Source organism: Rhinoderma darwinii, chromosome 10, assembly GCF_050947455.1.
Source record: "Rhinoderma darwinii isolate aRhiDar2 chromosome 10, aRhiDar2.hap1, whole genome shotgun sequence".
NCBI classification, from domain to species: Eukaryota; Metazoa; Chordata; class Amphibia; order Anura; family Rhinodermatidae; genus Rhinoderma; species Rhinoderma darwinii.
Window position 1 is genome coordinate 96,344,963 of NC_134696.1, and position 17,406 is coordinate 96,362,368.

The following is a 17,406-nucleotide window of genomic DNA, read 5'->3' on the forward strand; positions in this document are numbered from 1 at the left end:
AATCTGTCCCACACCTTGCCATACAATCAGACTCTACTAGTAAGTCGGGCTGTTACCTGGTGCTGTCAGTAATATAAAGACTACTTAAGCACCCATTTTGAAGTTAATTTCATGTGTGCCATTATTGTTGCACTGTTCCGATTTGTTTACTGCATTCTTCCAAATAAAGAAAGTTAACTGCAACCACTGTCTCAGCCTTTTTGTCTCCCTTCCTGCTGCACCTTAAAACTTGGCATAGTCGGCAGGATAGATGCAGATATGGCGACAGTAGGAGTTATATCATCCTCCATCCAAGCACATACGATGCTACCTGTGGGAGCTCTGTTAAATAATCTACCAAAGTTCAAAGGATCCAAGATGATCACCATGGCCAAGTCACTCTTTGAAACCGACTTTCACTTCTTGTAAAGAGATTGAAGCGCAAATTGGGTGTGCCTCAAAGCCGATAACCGCTTGGCCATCCCCAGTGTAGGGGTGATGCATGTATACATATCAGTAGGGGAAGATTGAGTGAGAACGGAGTAGTAGGGGTGGTCAGTGTGATTGATTGCGGGAGTTAGATGGACTCATGGTCTGTTAGTGGGGCCCCAAGTACTGGAAGTATGTTTCAGTATATTTCAGGTAACACTACAAAGAACCCTAAAGCAGTGCTGGATTCAGCATGTGCTTCTTGACTTGAGCAGTAGCGTAGGTTGGGTAATGGTTCCTTCCCCCAGTCCACTAGAAGTGCCCGCTGCTCATGAAGGGTTGTTGCTCTGCCAGTCGGCACCAGCCGAGAATTAAGAGAAACCACTGTCCTAATAGAGCCAGTGCTGCAAAGAGAATGAATAACTGTGGCGAGAACTTTGTGCACTGTCGAGGCCAGATAGGTGATGCTGAGGATGATGAATGTCACCAACCACGAAGTGATCCTTGTGCCGGGGTAGCTAATAGCAGGTGTTCCCTATAAGAGAAAACTGGGTTGAACAAGAATAGCACTGGTACATTAAGCCTATGTATACAGGCGCCACAACCATATAGTGTGCCAAGTCAGCACTGGGTCAACGACCACTATGGGAAGCAGCTCTTGTAGAAAGGAAAAGGTGGAAGATGTACATTAGTGAACTGGGAGAGGTGTGTGAATGCTTTCTATTGGAATAAGACTAATTTTGGGTTGACGCAGACCATGGAACACAAGGGGTGATGCCACACATATTTGTGAGCGCTACCACCACATCTCTCCAGCTGCCGTTTCCCTAGAAACCTCACTCTGGCGCTGCCCCCCGCTCAAATTCTGGGTGTCTGGCCGCCTTGTCTCCTCAGCAACACCTCTGGTTCCACTTTGGGTACTCACCGACCTGCTCCTCTGCAGACAGCTCACTCAGGCTACCTCTGGAACAGTTCTCCTCACAAGTGCAAAGACTGGAAACATTTCACACAACCCCTTCCTGTCGCTGAATCTCCTTCCTTGGAAAGAACCTTTTCCATTACAGTGTCTTCTTCCAGAGGTTTCAGATGAACAGTTATTTGTTTGCCTCTTGTGGTAAATGTGGGTTACACAGGTATGCTAAGCAGTGGTTCGGAATGAAAGAGGACCTGTCACTGGTGTCATTAACTTCACTCCCTTGGGTAGGTGGACTCGTTCGCAACCTCTTCTTATCCAACAGGATAAGTCTACGTTAGCAACAACGGACGAAACCGAAGGAACGCCACCAGGATGCCGGAGAAAGACAGTAGGCAAAAGGCGTAGTCAGGAGGGAAAAAGGTCAGGACAGGTAGAGTAGTGTCAATAACAGGAGATGGGCAGAGATCAGGATGGGCAGCAGACAATAGACAAGCCAGATCAATAACCAAAGGATATAACTAACTAAGCACTGATAGAACAAACATTTAAATGCTCAGGCATTGAGTGATGGGGGCAAGGGTCCTAAGTATCCCCTCTTATGCTAGGAAATCATAGATAACATTTTCAGACCAGAGAAGGAGCATAAATATTCTCCTCAAGCTTTCAGGACCTCTCTTCAAGGACCAAAGTTCTTCCAATCAACAAGTTAGTAACATTTACCTCTAGAACCTTTTGACATAAAGAATCTCCTTAACTTCAAGGTCTGCATCAGGACCAGGTAAGGTATCCAGAAGACTAGGAAAAATTTTCTGAATAGTGGGTGAGTACAAAAAGCTGTGCTTGACTGTTTTACTCCTTCCTGTACAAATTGAACGGAACAGCAACACGCATGCTCAACCACCACTCTATTCAATGTCATTCTCGCTGCAGTCGAGCAGTGAAGAGGAATATGAAGTTCGGGACCCAAATTTTGTGATCAGTGGAAGTCCCAGGATTGGGCCCGACCCAACGATCAGACAATTATCTCCTATCTTGTGTATAGGTGATAATTTTTTGATCTGGTACAACCCCTTTAATGATTGCTATGAAAATGACTCATTGCTCTGTCATCCCCCAAGCAATGTTAATCTATTCTTCAAAGATGGATTCTCTCCGGATGTAACTTCAACGATTTTATGTACTAGAAACAGGACGACTTGATAATCTAAAATTAGTCTAAGATTCGAGGCTGGTTGGACATTTAGGCATTAAAAAGAATCAATAACTTCTTTCCCTTACTTTTGGTGGCCAAGCTATCAGTAGTATATTCAAAATTATGTTTCCTCATGTGTGGTTTGTGCTCAAAATAAAACTTCACACTCTTCTCCTTTAGGCTTGCTACAGTCACTTCCCATTCCATCTCACGCTTGGGGCTTGGTTTCCTTCAAAAGGAATGAACAGCATCCTGCATGTTGTAGACGGTTTCACAGAGATGGCCTATTCTATTCCAATCAAGGGAATACCCACCACGGAACAAATTGCTGAACTAATGATTTGGAAAATATTCAAAATACATGATATTGCAGATAATGTGGCCTCTGATTGAGTGGTACAATTTACTCACAAATTCTGGAAAAGTTTTTGCTCTGCTGTTGGACAATCAAATGGACAATAAACATCATAAAGTCCTTTCAATGCGAATACAGGTCTTCACCCAGTCTTCAGTCCTGATTTACCAATTTCTGCCTTTTTTCAAGTAGTGACTGAACTCTTCACAATTTTACAAAAGGTTCAAGAAAAGATTGTTGAGAGTTTGCACAATCCTCAAAAACTATTTAAACAGTCTGATGATAAACACCGAAAAGCAACTTCTGCTTTTTATGTAGTAGTGGAAAAAGTGTGACCTTCCACAAAGAATTTAAAGTGTAGCTAAACGTTCGACAAACTTCTGACATGTCATAGTGACATGTCAGACGTTTGTATTGGTGGGGGTCCGAGCACTGAGACCCACAACAATCGCTAGAACGAAGCAGCTGAAGCGTTCGTGTGAGCGCTTAGCTGCTTCATGTCTATTCGGCTATTTCCGGAAATAAATGTATCGGTGTACGGACTCAATAGAAAGCCTATGAGCCCGTACACCGATACATTTTGTTTCCGGAAAAAGCCGAACAGACACGAAGCAGCTGAGCGCTCACACGAGTACTTCAGCTGCTTCGTTCTAGAGATTGGTGGGGGTCTCCGTGCTCAGACCCCCACTAATACAAACTTCTGACATGTCACTATGACATGTCAGAAGTTTGTCGAACATTTAGCTACACTTTAAAGCTAAAAATCCCTTCTTCAAAATTGATCCAGAAAGATATTGGACCATTTCAAATTTCTGCTTAAATTAATAAAGTCACTTTTTGTTTAAAACTTCCTGAGACTATGAAGGAGCATCCTGTGTTTCATTGCTCTATTTTTAAGCCATTTCAGGAAAATCCACCACCAGTAAATGTGCATTTGAAGAAGAATATGTTGTTGAAAATATCTTGGACACCAGAGTCTATCGGAATAAACTACAGAACTATGTATTGGAAGTGGTTTGGCTCTGAACAGAATTCTTTGAAACAAGAATAAAATATTCATGCTCCTAAACTTACAAAGGAGTTTTATCAGAGATATCCTAGCAAGTCAGCCCCTAGGACATCTAGGAATAAGCGGAGTACTGTCAGGAGTTAAACTGAGAAACTCCTGAGTCCCAGGCAGCAACACTTTTCACTGAGCTACTAGTGCTGTTGGTCAGCTCCGCTGTTAAATATTTTGTCCAGGATCTCTTTATTGCTGCCTTGATTGGTTTCACCCAAATGGTTTGCTATAAAAGTCTAGCCCTTGCACTTGCACCTCATTGCCAGACTATTGGGCTTTCCGTCTGTAGTCTTTCTCCTGGCTGCCTCTCTTCAGACTGTTGCTGCTCATCTGTGTACGGATCTTGACCCTATTCCTGACAAAGTCTCTGCCAAAAGCTTGAAACTGTTGCCACTTATATGTGTACCGAGCGTGGACTGTTTCCTGTCCACTTCTCTGCCACTACTCTACAACCCGTTGCCTCTAATCTGTCTACCGAACCTGAGCTGTTACTTGACTACCTTTGTACACTTCTGCATAATCGTTTCAGCCATCTGCTACAAACCTTGACAGAATGGGTCAGGAACAAACCAAGGGCAAGGGTCACAGGTGCAGGTGTGTGCCTTGTACTGGCACTTAATGGGTAAGTGTATGCATGCGAGAGAATGGTGCCACATGGGAACACAGGGAAGAAAATAACTTTAAGTCAAGTATACCCCAAGTTCAAATTACTATTAGAAAGTTTTTGTAGACAGAATATTAATATTACCATCTGGATTGGTGTTGGTTGGGTAAATATTACATCAGGGTGGGTAAACAGCAATGCATTTGGCATTATACTGAATGCCTACAGGGTTGTGTTTGCCAAATCTGTTGGAATGACTGGGTCATGCCCTAATTATAGGTTGTCACAAAGTCTCTCAGTGTATATAAGTAAGGGGATCATTCACGCAGTAAGAAATATATGTCAATTCCATACATCCGATCTCTTTCTTCATCATGAGACTTCTCATCACCCTTCTTGGTACCATCTGTATCCTACCATTCGCTGGTGAGTTAATTACTTGTATTTTTGAATACTAAAAAATGGGCATGTACAGTTGGCAAAGTTGCTCAGTTGTTATCTTGAAAAAGCCCAATTTTCCCAGCATTATTAGAGACACATGACATTTATAAATCCTTTTTCCCATTTTAGTTCCCTCCCTAGCTCTACTATATCTTATCCACAGTGTGGAGCCCAAAATTGTACTCATATTCAAGATAAGAATCTATTATATTAAAATTCTGTTTTTATCTGTCTTTATATGTTCCTTAAAATTGTATTTGCTTTTTAGCTGCTGATTGGCATTGAGTACTGCTGCTTAGTATAGCCAGTGCTTCTTTTGCTTTGTTCCCAGCTCCTCAACAAAGAATAAAAACACTAATTCTGATTAATTCTGTTTTGTGACCCCCTCCTCACAGCATTTGCCTTGGAATGTATACAGTGTATTAAGAAAAACAGTGATTCTTGTGACGGACCTTCTGTAGTTTGTAAAAATGCTAAAAAATGCATGGTAATATCTGAATTGTTTCACATTGGTAAGTGGTAACTTATCTCATCTATTTTTATATTTACTATTCTAGGAGTGGCCCCTGATGAAATATTACTTACTGATGATTATAATTTTTTTTTATTAAAAATAGATTTTATATTCTTCCATATGCATTAAATGACTCTTCTACCTGGAAGAGACCTATAGCAGTGATTATACTAAGCTGACTAGATCATGAATAAAATGACAGAACATTGACATATAGGGAGAAAGCGCTTGGGAAGAATGAAATTCTCCAAATTAGTGGAAAAGTATTTGTTATTTAGGGTCTGTGAAAAGTTGGGTGACAATCTCTATGCCCATGGTGGTGCCTTCCATTAGTGGTTGTCACCCGGGATGTGATACCCATTTAGGAATGTTCACAATTTTCTTTACTCTACTTACACATTAAATTCATTCATGTAATACTATGTGATTCATGTGTGTAAGAATGTTTGAAGGTGGATAAAAACACAATGGAGGCCGGGCAGTGGTGGTGATGACCCACCCAGGAACCTGTACAAGAAATAACTCTGCCCAAACACGGAAGTATAGAGTTCTTGTCCATATAGGTCCCTGGGTGGGTCATGACAACCACTGCCTGGGATCTCAACGAACTATCAGGCTGCAGCAGTAAAGTGCAAAAAGACCATGGCACAGGTCAGGTAAATATAATTTTGGGGTGAGCGCCTTCATTTTGGGGAAATGCTGGGTTTTCAGCTGGTGTTTAACTTTAACTACAGTATTTTTTGTCTACAGATCAAGATACATATCACACCGTTAAAAAGGACTGCAACGAGATGTACCCTTGTGGGAAGACGCTGCATTCATCCAATCAGTATCAGCTAATCATGAAAGGGCACATAGAGTGCTGTGAAGGAGACAAATGCAACACATTTAACTATAATAGTAAGTGAACGACGTCTCATCAGGAGCTGATTGTATTAGTGGATTTTATTATCGACAATTTCGTAATATGTATTGTTACCCTGAACTCTCCCTTTATAGGCAGGAACCATTTAGTTTACAATTAAAGTGGCTGCTCAGAATTTAAATATTGTATTTCCTTGAAACAGCGCCACCCTTGCCCATTGGTTGTATATGGTACTGCAGCTGAGCCACATTCACTTGAATGGGGTTGGGCTTCAATACCAGACACAGCTCATGAACAAGAGTGGCGCTGTTACTGGAATAAAATGAGATCCTTTTTTACAATCTTGTACAACACCTTTAAGAATTTCTCTCCTCTGCTTCTCTTCACTATTACCTGATGTAACATCTTCTACATAGAGCAATAAAAATAGCAATTCCGCCATAATTTTTTGTGGTTTATTTTTACGGCATTCATCTTGCGGTTTAAATTATATGTTAACTTTATTGTTTGGGTCATTGCGGTCGCGGCGATACCATATACCGTGTACTTTTATTTATTCTTTACGCTTTTACTAAATAAAACCACTTTTTAATGGAAAAAATTTGTTATTTCGTTTTTTTTAACTGTAATCTATATTAATCATTTGTATTGAACATTTCATCTGACAGGCAATCTATTAGGACTGATAGGTATATAGCCATTGCAGGCCTGGGGGCCTTTATTAGGCCCCTGGCTGCCATGACACCCCATCGGAGGCCCGCAATTGCATCTGTGGGCCGCCGATGGGTCAGAGAGAGAGCTCCCTCCCTCTGGAAACAAGTTAAATGCATTTAACAGGTTAAACGGCCGCAATCTAAGTAAAAATTTGATCGCTACCGACAGAGCAGGAGCCCGGCTATCATCAGACAGCCGAGGACACGCTCCAGTTTGCACGGGGCACCTGTGCAGAATTTAGACTAGGCTGCCGTGAAAAGGCAGCAGCCTAGCCTAAGGCCCCCGTGAAAAGGCGTATTGGTGGTCACTAAGTGGTTAAAGCCGTTTCATGATGTGTAAGGCTGGATTCACACGAGCATGTTCGGTCCGTAAAGGACGGAACGTATTTCGGCCGCAAGTCCCGGACCGACCACACTGCAGGGAGCCGGGCTCCTAGCATCATACTTATGTACGACGCTAGGAGTCCCTGCCTCGCTGCCGGACAACTGTCCCGTACTGTAATCATGTTTTCAGTACGGGACAGTAGTTCCACGGAGAGGCAGGGACTCCTAGCATCGTACATAAGTATGATGCTAGGAGCCCGGCTCCCTGCACTGTGTTCGGTCAGGGACTTGCGGCCGGAATACGTTCCGTCCTTTACGGACGTAACGTGCTCGTGTGAACCCAGCCTTAAGATTTATTCAGACGTTACAGATTTGTCACCGATTTTTCAGTGCGGATTCCACACCTAAAATCCGCGACAATTTACAGTACAATACTTCATACGTGCAAAAATCTGCAGCATTCCCATTCTGTCGCAGAAGTGCAGTGGATTTTAAAGGGGATATCATCCTTTGCAATGCAAAGGGTGAAATCCCCGGCACATCTGTAGAAAAATCCGCAAAAAAAAAATAAGCTGCAGAATTTTTCTGCCACACCTGGATTTACCCTTAACCAAACAAGTCAGATCTGTGGAGGTCGGGCCGTTGACTACCCCACCGATCCCATCTTCTTTTTTTATAACGAGGCGGCCGTCTAGGGTAATGCATCATAAAAACATTGATGTATATGATTTTCTACAATGTGATGATATCAGTGAAGATGTTATCACTACAATTTCTGGTTTCAGTGCCTCCTGAGAAGGTTGAATTTAAAGGGAAGTATTGTCCGTCCTGTGCCGGAAACGGCCTGAGGGAATGTAAAAGCAAAGAGATGATGAAGTGTAATGAGGAAGAAGATCAATGCTTTGAATATATTGGGAAATTAGCAGACCCAGGTAATGGTGCTGCGTACTTATAATTAAGTGTGTATGTAATGTCTAGTGATGAGCCAGGGGCACATATCAAAATAAATCAATAAATAATAATTAAAAAAACAACATTATACAAAAAGCATAATAATAATAATAATAATAATAATAATAATAATAATAATAATAATAATAACAGTGATAGAATAATAATAATAAAAAGTAATAATAATAATAACAATAATAATTATAATAATAATAAAAACAACAATAATAATAATAACAATAATAATTATAATAACAATAATAATAATAACAATAATAATAATAACAATAATAATTATAATAACAATAATAGAATAATAATAACAATAATAATAATAAAAATAATAGAATAATAATAATAACAATAATAATTATAATAACAATAATAGAATAATAATAATAATAATAATAAAAACAACAATAATAATAATAACAATAATAATTATAATAACAATAATAGAATAATAATAACAATAATAGAATAATACTAATATGAATCATAATAACAATAATAATAATAATAACAACAATAATAGAAGAATAATAATAAAAATAATAATAGAATAATAACAATAATAATAATAGAATAATAGAAATCCTAACAATAATAATAATAACTATAATAGAAAAATAATAATAAACATTTTAAACTTTTCTGTATCTATGAACTATGTTTTTAACCTCGTTATAATATTATTTTGGCTGCTGGATACATTTAAATACATAACACAATTATTATCTTAGTGTAATTTCTATCAGACTGGTTATAAAATTGAGCTGGAAGTCTGACATCTGGGAGCCGCACTGTAGCCGATAATATGGGCCTCATATATCCATTCATGGCCGGAGAGCAGTACGAGCATGTGACGTTCCTCGCTAAAGAGATTAATGGAAGAGTCGGAAACAAACGGTTGGAAACAGCTGGATGAATTAAGATGAGACTTGTGTTCATTCTCTGCTTTCTGGTTCATGAATATAATGCCAGAATTGCAGTGAAGACTGAATCTTACAAAGGCTAGGTAGTAGTGAAGAGTAATGTAACTCTATACAGCAGATTTGTATTTCATACTGCAGGGGCATAGCTATAATAGATGCAGAGGTAGCAGTCACACTCGGGTTGTGAGCCAGTATACGTTATCTAATTCTAAAATTGTCTGAATATAAAATTAAAAGAGTATCTCAATGACTTACTAGCATATTCTTTTACCATTTTTTTTTCTTGTTCATTAATTTATTTATTTGTCTTCACAGCTGGTAAAGAACGAGAAATCAACATAAAAGGTTGTCTCACTCCAGAGAACTGTGCGCTTGGATTTAAATCCTCGGTTGGGGTGACGGAACTTTTGTCTGTTAAATTAAGTTGCAGTGAACCACATGAAAACTCCTAAAATAAATATTAACATATGATGTCAGTCTTTGTGTCAACTTCTTGAAGATCTGCATTAATCTTGTCCGTTCCTAAAAAATCCATCTAGTATAAAACAGCAAATAGAAGATTTAGGATTGGGAGGAGGGGGATGCAGCTGCCGTTTCACTCTTGTTCTCTGCCTCAGTGTGTGTAGGACTCATGCTGTGAAAGATGAAGGAGAATAGAAGTGGGGAGACATCTGATTGACTCAGAGCGCATCTGGAAAAGCCAGCCCACTCAGCAAGTAGTCCAGCGTCCTAGCTGTGGGATAGACAATCATTAAAAAGGTCGTCTCATCAGAGAACCCCTTTCAGAAAGAAGCCGCTTCCTTGATTTTGCCAGGCAATTCCATTGCAGCGGTAGCTGCAGATAAAATGTGGTGTTACATGGCGGCCATTCAAATTAATGGCTGTCTATTTAATATATGGATGTCTCAAGTCCCCGGGGTGGCTCCCTCTTCTGGCTCCCAGCCGGGGGATAACAGCCGGGGTACCTCCTCTATGACATCCATATGCCTTAATAGACTATATGGACAGGTGTTGTCTTTATGAGACAACCCTTTTAATTTAATTATCTCCTGTTTCACTGATAATCCTCCGGTACCTCGAGAACTATCTGCAACACGGGCACAGCAGACAATTGGATGTATAAGGAAATGTAAAGGCAGAGCATCATTACTTATACAGGTTCCCCGGAGAGTGCAGGATGGCTACAGGAGTAGTGGAGGACTAGAAGGTGGGTGGTGTGCACATACATGACCAAATGCGAAGTCTATGGGACTTAAAAACTATGTACACATTCTGTAAAAATATATATCCTGCTCCGCCACCCCTGCCTGTGTCTACTCCACTCAGTCGAGTCAGGTTCAGGACTGCACTTCCAGGGCACATCTCAGGCCAGCAGGGCAACCAGTTTCAGCCACAGCTCCCTCACCAGCCCACTCAGACAGAGATCCACCTAAATCCCCAATAAAACCTAGCTACAGCCTCCCCCTGGTTTGAGCATAGTACCACTCACCCGTCCACTGGTTCAAAACACCTGACTATTCCCACAGTCCCAACAGACTCCCAGGAACTAACCCCTTTAGGCTGAAGGTACTTTTCACCCACCCCTGCTTCAGTGGCAGCCCACATGGTACACTTGTAGGCCTATCCCTTCTACTGATAGACTATTAGCCCAAAGGCCAATAGTAGTCACTTAGCTCACCATCCTCTCATTGACACACATTTCAGACCTTGCTTAACAAAGCAGCCATACTGCTCTCCACTCAGAGACCCTCTCACCCTCGGTAGACAACCCCTCTCCTCAGCTTTGCACAGACCTCCCGTTATGTCTCCCAACCTCTAGTCCACCAGCTTGGTTGCCAGGTCCAGGCCTCAGGCCTCCAACACTCTGGTCTAGCACCACACGCGGTAAGTATGAACTCCAACAAATAGGGCCGAACCCTCATATGGACTCTCATGGCGGCGAGGCGCATCAGTTTGACCATGATCCGTTCCCAGCCAGCACTAGGCTCTTTCTGGGCCTACCCAGTCCTCCATACTTCCCCTGTCCTCTAGAAGACTCTCATTTGTTCGTACAATCACAGCACCACATATACGATGGTTCACCTTTCTTACAATTCTGTATTCTGAAGGTCATTACATGTCATATTTTCATGATTGGCATCACACAGTATTGTGACTGGCACCTTTCTCCCATTCCATTCACAAAGTAGAGGTTGCCTATCTTCTACTGATGGGGATTACTCCACTTCTGTTCAATTTGAATTACAGGTTTATATTGATATTTAAAGTGAATCTACACACTATAGTTCTTGCCAAGGTGGAGAATCCTGACACTTCTGACTCTATTTTTGTGAGATTCCGGCAAGTGAAACCAAATCTCGCGAGATCACGGAGCTAAACGAGATTTGGTTTCACTTGCCGGAATCTCACAAAAAAAGAGTCAGAAGTGTCAGGATTCTGAGTACACATGACGTCCAGGCTGGATGGTCATGTGTATTCATTATCAGGACACTGTAGTAATGTTAGGGTTTGTGTATGAGGCTGCACATAGTGATATATCTATATCGCTAGTGCAGTGTAAATGAATGGAGAGGAGTGCATGATGCCGATTGGTCAGCGTCATGCACTCCTCTGTACAACGCCCACTTGGTCGAAAGTAAAAGTATGCTCACTTGGGCATTAAGAAAGCTCATTAGCATAAACCAAAATCGCTCCTAACGTTGTGAAAAAAGATCATTTTTTTAAATAAAAAGCATTACTGTCACCTACATTACAGCCCCGATCTCCTTATGTAGGAGACAGGGCACTTATAATGTGGTGACAGAGTCTCTTTAACATCCATCGTGGGGAAAATGTATGAGGGGCTATTGAGGGACTATATACAGAATTATGTGACAAAAAATAGTATTATAAGTGACAGCCAGCACGGTTTTACTAAGGACAGAAGTTGTCAGACCAACCTGATTTGTTTTTATGAAGCGGTGAGCAGAAGCCTAGACAGAGGGGCCGCTGTGGATTTAGTGTTTTTGGACTTTGTAAAGGCATTTGACACTGTCCCTCATAGACGTCTAATGGGTAAATTAAGGACTATAGGTTTAGAAAGTATAGTTTGTAATTGGATTGAGAATTGGCTCACGGACCGTATCCAGAGAGTTGTGGTCAATGATTCCTACTCTGAATGGTCCCCGGTAATAAGTGGTGTACCCCAGGGTTCCGTGCTGGGACCCCTATTATTCAACTTATTTATTAATGATATAGAGGATGGGATTAATAGCGCTATTTCTATTTTAGCAGATGATACCAAGCTATGTAATATAGTTCAATCTATGGAAGATGTTCGTAAATTACAAGCTGATTGACCACACTGAGTTTTTGGGCATCCACTTGGCAAATGAGTTTTAATGTAGATAAATGTAAAGTTCTGCATCTGGGTACGAACAACCTGCAGGCATCATATGTCCTAGGGGGAGCTACACTGGGGGAGTCACTTGTTGAGAAGGATCTGGGTGTAATAATCTGCAGGCATCATATGTCCTAGGGGGAGCTACACTGGGGGAGTCACTTGTTGAGAAGGATCTGGGTGAAATAACCTGCAGCATCATATATCCTAGGGGGGGCTACACTGGGGGAGTCACTTGTTGAGAAGGATCTGGGTGTAATAACCTGCAGCATCATATGTCCTAGGGGGAGCTACACTGGGGGAGTCACTTGTTGAGAAGGATCTGGGTGTAATAATCTGCAGGCATCATATGTCCTAGGGGGAGCTACACTGGGGGAGTCACTTGTTGAGAAGGATCTGGGTGTACTTGTAAATCATAAACTAAATAACAGCATGCAGTGTCAATCAGCTGCTTCTAAGGCCAGCAAGATATTGTCGTGTATTAATAGAGGCATGGACTCACGGGACAGGGATGTAATATTACCACTTTACAAAGCATTAGTGAGGCCTCATCTAGAATATGCAGTCCAGTTCTGGGTTCCAGTTCATAGAAAGGAGGAAAAAATACAAAGAAGAGCAACGAAGCTAATAAGGGGCATGGAGAATCTAAGTTATGAGGAAAGAGTAACAGAATCAAACCTATTTAGCCTTGAAATAAGACGACTAGGGGGGGGACATGATTAACTTATATAAATATATGAATGGCACATACAAGAAATATGGTGAAAACCTGTTCCATGTAAAACCCCCTCAAGAAACAAGAGGGCGCTCCCTCCGTCTGGAGAAAAAAAGGTTCAACCTTCAGAGGCGACAAGTCTTCTATACTGTGAGAACGGTGAATCTATGGAATAGTCACCGCAGAATCTGGTCACAGTATGTACAGTAGATGGCATTAAAAAAGGCTTAGATAATCTCCTAGAACGAAAAAATATTTGCTCCTATGTGTAGACATGTGTAACGGCTGCCGCGCCGTTCTCCGCCGTCCCCACGGCCTCTGCTCCGATTCCGGCGTCCTCCATCACCAGCTGCTCATCCCGAGCTCCACTCACCCGATCCGGACGCTCTGCTGGCCCTGGACGGTGTCGGGTGAGTGCATCCCTTACCTCCCTCCGCGGCCGTCAACCTCGATGTGCGGCTGCAGTCACTAGAGGGCGCGCGCGCTGACTCGTCCTGTCTTAAAGGGCCAGCTCGTGCCTTAATTCCTAAGACTTCCTATTTAAGGTTCCTCCTCCCTTGCATCCCTGCTTGTTCAACCAAGTTCCCCGTGAGTTTCCTGTGCCCTGGTTTCCTATTTCCGTCCCTTCTGCCTTTTGTCTGGATTTCCCATTACTGACCTCTGCTTGAATTTGACTATCCTTGTCTGCCGCCTGCCTTGACCTATTGATGCCATACCCGTTACGACCCCTGCCGCCTGCCTTGACCTATTGCTGCCATACCCGTTACGACCCCTGCCGCCTGCCTTGACCTATTGCTGCCATACCCGTTACGACGCCTGCCGCCTGCCTTAACCTATTGCTGCCATACCCGTTACAACATCTGCTGCCTGTCCTAACTTCTGCCTATCCATCCAACCGCCTCTACTCACTGTGCCAAGCGTTGCCTGGGTTCCAAGCACCATCTCCCAGAAGACACTGAGGATCCACGAACAAACCGGTGAGAACCGTTATAACATGTTTCCCTTCTCTTTACCATCCCTTGGTTGAACTTGATGGACATGTGTCTTTTTTCAACCGTACAAACTATGTAACTTTGTAACTCAGAAAAAAAAATATATCTTATACTTACCCAGAATTCTGTGCTTTTTTGTCCAGGCTCCTCTCCTAGTATGACGTTTCATCCCATGTGACCGCTGCAGCCAAGGAGCATCGGGCCGGTCTGTAGGACGTCAGAAGGTAAGTACGGGCGTTCTTTTTTTGCTTTTGCTTCTGTTTTCTGCAGCGAACATTCTGGACGAAAAACTGCACCTCAAAGGTGAGGTTTTTCATCCGGAATACCCTGCGGCCGCCAGGGCGGATGCACTGTGTACCTCTACTCAACATATCCACCCTATGTGAACATAGCCTAACAGAGAGGCTGCAGGCCGGGAAAGGGGAACCACAAGCTTTTGCAATATTGGGAAGATGAAACTTTCCCCTGATAACTTATATTACAAAGTTTTATATATTCACATGTGCTACTGATTTCTGCAAAACGTAAAAAATTTACGACACGGGGCAGTGTTAATTAATTTGGATTGAGTGTTCAGTTTTGCTTCTGTACATTGATGCAGATTCCTACGCTGGAAGGCTTCACCTGGGACTGTGTGCTCAAGGTTCTCTTGAATGGCAATAAGGTTGTGTGCTTAAGGCTTGGCTGGGAATGTGAATTTACTAACGCAGCTGTGACTTATAATTACTTTATTAAGATTTAGGACAGATAGTTATAAAACACTTAATAGTTGGATGAGCAAATGTACTAAGACAGATTGCAATAAATAAGAATTCAATTAAATCAAAGAAAAAATAATAATCTTACTCTCCGGCCTACTGTCCACTCTATTTTGCGCTAGAGCTAGATGCCGCATCGCCCCATGGCACAGGACAAAGGCTGTCGGACAGTAATATGGTAGGTTCTATATATAAAAAATGATGGCAGGCGGGGGTGGGTATCAGATTGCAATGTAGGGAAGCCTTGAATGTAAGTTAGCAGTGAATGCAAGTCAACCATGGTTGCCAGATTTTGAGAAAAAGTTCTCTTTTTATTCTCCCATCCTGCCAATTCCTCCACCCTACATAATTGCCCAACTTAGGGGGGGGGGGGTCCGCACTTCTCCATTTTAGCCGGACAGGAAGTTTAGCAGTGGTAAGGAGGCGTGGGGCAAGAGCATGATTTAAAGGTGAAAAATTGTTGTGCGGCATTGACTCTTAGGGGAGATCCAGATTTGTGGAGCGTATTGTGCTTAGAGCGATTCATTTCATTCCAGTTGGGCTGCAGGGCAATGTCACCATATGTCAGTGATGGAGCCCATTTCATGCTCACATCTCCAACATTTATCAGAATCTATTACTCCACTCTGAAAAAAAATATTCAGGAGTTCGGTACCATCTAGTAGCTAATTTGTATAAGTTCTCCTGTATCCCTTTAAGGCCGGGAATGAGCCTAAGAAGAACAGTGGAGCAGTGCTGCCACGTGTACTGGCTGGACTTCAACGATCTGTGGTCGTAGCCGCTGGCCGGTAAGTGATGGCAGCGGTCCGCGACCGCGGCCACTACAGTATTGTTATTCTTAGTTGAATTCCTATTTTTTCTTGGTTTTGACTCTGATCTTGGCCTTGACCTTAGTCTTGCCCCCGGACCGTGCTATTGTCTTTCTTCTTTGAATTTGTCGCCTAGTATTCGTAGTCCTATCGTTGTAGTCATTCTCCTGGTTTTGACCTCTGGCCTTGCTAATTATTATATTTCCATTTCACCTCCCGGCGACAACTCCTAGTTGCGTTCCTGTCATCGCCTCTGATTCTGCTCCAGACATACCAAGCAAACGTACCTGCTGCCAATCGCTGACTACTATGGGTTTTGCGACCTTGGAATCTGACCAGGAAAGTCCATAAATCCTTGTGGGGGTTAAGGGTGGAGAACTGGGAGATTCCTTAGACTCTACACATCATGTATCAGGCAAGCCAGAATTGAAAATTAATCAGTGATGATGTTGTGGGTGTAGAAGACCAGCAGTAGACAAGAGAAACATTTAGAAGAACAAGTAAATAACAGAAGTGCAATGTACATACACCTAGACAGTGGGGTATGTCACCCATTGGGGCAATTGCAGAGCTGGCATGGGAAAGACAGAGAAACCTGATATGTAATCTGCTATTTACTCCCATGGAAGACCAGAAATGGAGTATACCATTCTATAGCCTGCCATCGAGATAGTCTTCTACACTGGTGTAATAATGACCAATGCCATCACTTCCCTGAACATGTTGGACCATCTCTCCAACAATATTAATGACTCCAAGGATAGTGGCTTTCTACATTCCCTTCTCAGTCCGAGTTTGTTATTCAATTCATCTAGGGTCTGGGGTCATTGTAAGTAACTCCTTGACGAACCCAGGGACGTTCGTGAAGATGAGAATTTGGGGTCAAGGATTGAAAGTCAGCCTTTGAGGAGAAGGGGTGATTGACATAGTGTGGTAACTTGACAATGAGAAGGTCCAATTATAATTCCAACCATCATTTTCTTCAACCTTTAAGATACACACAAGATGGGTTTCAGAGGGAAAGTTTTGTCTGATTGTATAACCCTGCTATTACGAGCTGCGATATGGGCCTGATATATACACAGAGATCTACATAATATCATTGGTGTTACACATTTTCCATGCACATCCATACTTATGGATGTCTTCATGGCCTCCTTTACACCAATTTTTTCAATGAGCTCCAGTATCCGTGACAACAACATTCTGTGGTCACCAGTAGTTGCTCTGGGCAGCACTCAGGACATTATATAGATGTCAAGTACAAAGTTGGTGACCCGTCACTGTGAAAGTTGCAAAAACAGGCACCAAAGATGGGAGAAGATGGGACAGATGAAGAAATAGTGCAGGAAACTGGTATAGGACTTTTGACAAAAGCTCAATGCTGTTTTTAACAGTGTGTTATGTTTCGACCCTGAAGTTCGAGGCATTCTTGAGCACCCACCGCTCATTGACAAATTTCTCCTTATTACTGT